Genomic DNA, 6679 nt, shown 5'->3' on the forward strand with positions numbered 1-6679 from the left:
CCACATGAATTTTGAAAAACAACATTCTTCTCCAATGCATGTACTGTTCAGTGCAGGCTCCCACTTCTTCAGAAACATCTTTCCTGTGCTTGTAGCCAACTTCTCCAAGAGGAAGTGGAGTTCAAGACTGTTGCAGCTACTCTGGCATTGGTAAGAGAACAGCTTCCAAGGGCCTGAAGAGTTCTTCCCAGCTCTTCAGAAGTTCTGTGTTCTTAGATTCGTTGTGTAATCTGATGCAGACCTCACCATGTAAGTTCTCAATATTTTGCTCCCACATTTTGATGTTGAACTATTTTACACTCACTTCTTTATGGGTTACCCAGGGATTTGATAACTTAAAAACACTCTCCAGACCTTCCCAGCTCTGTTTTTTCTCCATCAGTAATTAGCTTCAGGGATCTCTCCATCCCCTACTTCAACACTGGCTGAGTTACCCGTCTTACCTCATTTGCAATGAGACCTCAAGGGAATCCTGAAGCACATGCAGTACACATGCACCACCTCAAGTTGGGAAAGAAACTCTAGGGAAGACATCTCAGAGGAGGAATATCCAAAGAGAATACTTTCATCAGGGCACTTTTTCTAACCATAATTAAGTATCATTTGCTTAGCACATATCTGTTCTTGATTTATGTAATATGCTTAGAATCAGGATGCTATTTTTCTTAAAGTGTCTCTCTCTTCAAAAGTTAAAAGACAAAAATGACTAAATACCCTGAGTATTTAAAATAAACCTTTAAGAGTCAAGTAATACTGTGGAAAGAAGTAAAGTGAAACTTGCTTTCTTCAGTATTGGTACCTTAAGAATCATTTTAGTATTTTTATAACAATGATATTTAGTTCATCAAGTAATGATAAGGAATAAAACAGCTCTATCAGGAACTTATAATATTAAGCAGAGAAATCAATTAAGGTTTAAAAACAATTTTTTCTTTTCCTTTTCCATGAACTATAACATGGGCAATTTACCAATTCCTCCATGGATTACATGAATCCTAACAGTCTTCTCAGTGAAGAAATTTTAATTCTATTATTGAAAGAAAGTCATTTTATTTTTAAAATTTTTTTTAAAGATTTTATTTATTTGACAGACAGAGATCACAAGTAGGCAGAGAGGCAGGCAGAGAGAGAGAGGAGGAAGCAGGCTCTGCGCTGAGCAGAGAGCCCAATGCGGGGCTCAATCCCAGGACCCTGAGACCATGACCTGAGCCGAAGGCAGAGGCTTAAACCACGAGCCATCCAGGTGCCCAAGAAAGTCATTTTAATCAAAATCTATTTGAGCTTCATATGGTATTAATTAAAGCAAGGAGACATGGAGGGAGAAAGAAAACAGACCAGAAAGGTAAGGGAAATGGAGAGAAATACACAGAGTAAAGAGGAAGATTGGTAAGGAAACATCACAGTATTTCCTCAGGGTCTCCTATGTGCCTAGAGCAGTGCTAAAAAGGTGGAAGGGGAGAAAGAAGGGAGGAGTGAAAGCAAGGGAGAAGCCCTGTGGTTTCCATACGAGAGGAAGTCCAGGGTTAATTACTGTTCTCCAAGACTCTGCTATCTGAGGGGCAGTCACCTGAAGACAACCCTGCTGCTCTTTGAGATTTTGAACTGCACTGCACAGTTCTCCATAGTGCCTCATTAAACATTCACAGACTCTTCCCCAAATGGAATAATCCCAGCCATAAAATCACACTGGGGGCTGCAGAACCTCTTGGCAAGCCCAAACTCACATAGGGGATATTTGCCAAGATTCAGATGAACTAGAGCTGGGGGCCAAATTTGACCCATGGGTGGGAGACTTGCCAAATCCAAAGCAATCCAATATGTTTTTACAACAATGATTCTGCAGTATGTCCTGAGTTCAGAGTTTCATGTAGTAGAAAAACTGATCATAGTCAAGGGTTACTTTTTAATTGAAAGGCAATCTGTTTATATAAATACATTAAACAAGAAGCATTCAAGTATAGCGTTCAAAGTATGTCATTGGTATCTGTTATAAATTTCAACAAAGACTCAATTCACTAAAATTAGTAATTAAAACAGTTTTTAAAGTCCAAAACTAGTTCAACGTATGCCAGCTAAAGACATACAAGGCCCTGTGTTTGCCGTGAGCTCTTTGGGTTCATCAGCTTGATCACAAAGTTAGCTGCTAACTCAAAACTTGTGAAAATAAAACTCCGTAACATTTTCACAGAGTTTTGGAGTTACTCTCACTCATTTGCTGGCTTAGTGTGTCTTAACTACCCATTCTAAAATCCAATGGCATCATATTAACAGGATCTAGCTAATTTTCTGCATGTGTGCTTGGATATGCACATGTGCATATAATCACCTAATTTCATCTACTACCCGTGTGGTATTATAATTTTTCTTTTCTTAGCTTTTTTCCTTTGTTTTGTCCAAATGGAGCTCATGTATGCTGCTCATATAATGAATGTTCATGAGATAGTAGTCTGAAATTAGCTACATGTAACCCTGGTACCTTGAGCACCTTAGAATTCTAATGATTTTTTTGAGGGGGGGTTCTAATGATTTTTAAATAAAGCTTCTAATGACCATCTTCTCATGTATAGCAACTAGATGGTTTAAAATTTTTGGCTGAAGCATTTTAATCCCTTTGTTATAAGTATTTTTTTGTAATTATTTTCATGAATGAGACCCCTTGTTTCCCACACTATATCTCATTCCTGAATCCTAAGTTGTATTTCCACCTGCTGGCTAGACATTGCTGTTGAGATGTCCCTCAGTCCCCTCAAATTCAGCACATGGAAATAGTCACTCAATGCTGCGTCTGGTAAGATACTTCTCTTAGTTCTCATACCAAATGGCTCAATCTGAAGATCTGAGAGTCACCAAGACTTCCCTCTCTCCCCCTTCCTCTCACTGTTCATCATATACCTTCAATTCTACCTCCTAAATGTATCTTGCACCTGTTCCCTCTTCTCCATTTTCTCCACCACAGTCTTGGCTCATTTGTCTCTGTGGGCCACTGCAGTAGAGCTGATGGTTCCTCCCACCTGCAAAATCTGTCCTTCCCTTTCACCTTCCACAGTGACCATGCCAACTTTTCTCCCTTTCTATTTGGTTAAAGCTTCTCAACACCATGAGAGACCATGGACTCTGAGAAACAAACAGGGTTTTGGAGGGGAGGGGAGTGGGGGGTTGGGTGAGCCCAGTGATGGGTATTGTGGAGGACACGTATCGCATGGAACACTGGGTGTGGTGCATAAACAATAAATTCTGGAACACTGAAAAGAAATAAAATGAAATGGGAAAAAAAAAAAAAAAACACTTCTCAACAGCTCTCCCCTTCCAGACACTAAAAGTCTACCTTTCTCTCCATGGCTTAAAAAGCACTTCACATGATCATTCCAATTCCACACAAGCTCTTGGCTTCCCGCACAGCTCCCGTCAGCCCAGGCCTCCTCACAACTCACACTCCCTCACTCTTCAGCTTAAAGCACAGTTAAATTCAGTAAGTATTTGTTGAATGCCTATGTCAACAGATGAAATAAAAATACCCATCATGAGTTGTCACAAGGTGCTTAACGATAAGCAGTTAATTCTGTCATCCAATATGATCCAATGTATTGATTGCTTGGGGCCTTCCTCTTGCTCATTCTCGCATCTGAAACTAACATTGTAGGCGCTTTCCTGGATATTTCATCCAGCTGTCAAAAGGTGAAGTAACACTGTGAGGAAACAGTGCACAGATCAGTGCTCATCCTTAAGCAAGAGGCGAAGTAAGAGAAGAGGGTGAGCATAATGGCCATTATGAGCATTCTGGCTGGTTTGAGGGCTTCAGCAGGCTTTGCCAAGTTTCTGATTTTATGATCCTATAAAACGAAGAGCTGGCTTAATGAATTCGAAAAGAATCAAGATAAAAATGATTTGTGGTTTTTCACTTTAAATCAAAGGTCATTATCCAACAATATACATGATCGTACTTTATAAATAAAAGTACATTCATTCAGGGTAAACTCAATACACAGCCTTGAAAATTAAACCAGTCATCAAATAGTGTTCTAATTTATTTTATCTGAAGCTTTAAAAGGTAGGCACTTAGAGACCATGATATAAATGCACTAGAAAACAGTGCATATTTACTAAGTGCATACTGAAATTTAGTCATATTACACAGAATTTCAGAAAAATCAAAGAATGTAATTAATGTTTAAGAATCATTTTGTGAACAATGGCAGGAATGCCACCTCTGGAAGTAGTTCCTACTTAACTGACTCTAAGAAATTTAGGAAAACAGTATCGTGAAGAGGGTATTCCAAAAGAAGAAAAATTCTACAGAGAAAAATGGGATTTGTACATTAACTTAATTCAATATACATAGAGCATGCCTCTAGGTCAATGCCTTCAGCTTTTGTCCTGAAAAATAAATGACAGGACTGATGACTATCTGTTTGAGTCAAGTTTGCTGTGGCAATCAAAAGAGCAACAATAAAGTCAAAATTTTAATGGCTTTCCATAATACACACGTACGCCTTGCTCACAGGTCTGTGGATCATCTGTCGCTCTTCTGAGCTTAGCTCAACTCAGGTTCAAGCATGCTGCATGTCACTCATAATCCCGCTAAGGAGTAGGGGAACTCAAAAGGCCACGCCACACAATGCAAAGACATTTAAAGCTTCTGCTGGAATGTGGCACATGCCGTATCTGGCCACACTGAATTGGTCAAAACGGTCTCATGGCCAAGGGAAAAAAATCAATGGATCAGAGAAGTACACACTACCTATAAGAAGTATTGCCAAATCACACGACAGAAAATGGGTGTGTGTAATCCTTTCACGGGGAGTGGAAGAATTAGGAATAATAATGTACTGTAATACCTCTGATACACTCTTTGAATACCCATCCTGTTGTTTTCTCAGTTTTACACAAACACAAGAATCTGCTTTACTTCCTTCTCCCTTCAGCCTTCCTGGACTGTGTCTAAATATCACTGTGAGAATAGTTGATGTTACTTTCTAATCTCTCAATCCATGATTCAAGATGGGCAGAGCTCAAGTTTTACCTAATAGTCTCTGCAACTCAAACGATTGTTCCCTTCCCTGAAATGCCGTTGAACTTCTTATCTCCATCTTTCATTCTGGTACTTACTTAACCTTTCTAATATATCCTGTGCTTGACTTTATTTAATAGTCCCTTTAAAACATAGTTTTCCTGGATACACACGTTTTAATTGCCAGCTATTTTCTCTCAGAACTTTGAGAGCCCTTATTACTTATTCTGGTTTATATCCTTGTAGATGAGAAGTCTAGCATTCAAGTAGACTCTTTGTCTGGTTTCTTTTAAAACCTTCTCTGTATATTGGATGTTATACCATTACATTGCCAAAAGTCTAGAAGTGGACTTATTGTTATTTGTACTGCCCACTAGAAATTGATCTTCCTATATTAGTAAATTTTATATTTTATCATTTCTAGAAAATTCTCAGTCATTATCTCCTCAGATACCGTCTCTCTTCATTCTCATTATCTCTTGTTCTGGAACTCTAATTACCTGTATGTTAAAACTTTTCATGCTTTCCTTCAAATCTCTTTAACTTTCTTAAATTTTTTCATTGCCTGTACTACCTTCTGGGTAATTTCTTCACCCCCTTTTCCAATGTATAACTTTTTTCCAATGATGTCTTAACAACTATTTTACCTACCTTTTGAGTTCTTAAGTTCCATAATATGCTAGTCATTTCTAAAAATTCTATTTTGTTTCTTTTGAATGGTTTTTTATTTCTTACTCATGTTTGTGATTCTGTATGTCTCTGTCTTTGAACATTTTATATTCTGTAACTGATCATTTCAATATTTGAAACTGCTGGGGTTTTAAATCTATCGCTTCTTTCTCTGCTGACTCTCACCCAAGTGCACTCAGTTGATCTTTGATAATGAGCTAATGTTTGGCTGATGTTAGTCTGGGTGAATCCTAAGACTCTAAATGGAGATTTCCTACAGGGTTCTTGTTTGTTTTGAATGGTGCTAACAGTGCTCAGCTGCGTCCTCTTAGGAGCCAGACATGAAGCCTCAGAACTTGCCACTGACTCAAGGGTTGGTCTAAAAGTTGCAGCACTGATATCCACATCCGTTTGTAGGTGCACCTTGCCCTTTCCTTTTGTTTATTGTTCTTCATTGCCATTTCAGCATTTTGGTTTGGTTTTGTCTTCTCTTTTCCTCTTCTATTTAATTCCCCTCATTTCAAAGACTTCAGAAATGCAGTAAAAAATGTTTTATGCAGTAGCTATTATTTTCAAGCAAGAAGACCTTTCAGAATATCTAATCTACCACACTGTTAGTAGTGGATGTCTTGGTGATATTTTTTACTCTGGGTTTATAGCTATGCTCCTAAAAGCTGCGCTTGCCAAGAGTTGAGATTCCCAGATAAATGGAGCATGACTTAAATTATTTTAAACATAGAACATCAGAGTTAGAAGGCTTAACTTAGACTCTCTCGCTCAAAATGGGCCCTGTATCAGGACTGGTTTGTTTAACTGACTGACAGCTTATGCTAATGAGATCATAGGATTCAGTCCGAGGGTATAGCTCAGTGGTAGAACATTTGACTACATAGGATTCAGTCCCATTTGCTCTGACAATAGGGTGCATATAGATCTGTTACCCCTGCTGGAAAGGTTACTCAAAATATCACTTACTGAATGATAAATTAGTGATGTAATCTC

This window comes from Lontra canadensis, unplaced genomic scaffold, assembly GCF_010015895.1.
Source record: "Lontra canadensis isolate GAN:19392208 unplaced genomic scaffold, GSC_riverotter_1.0 scaffold67, whole genome shotgun sequence".
In the NCBI taxonomy this organism is placed as follows: Eukaryota; Metazoa; Chordata; class Mammalia; order Carnivora; family Mustelidae; genus Lontra; species Lontra canadensis.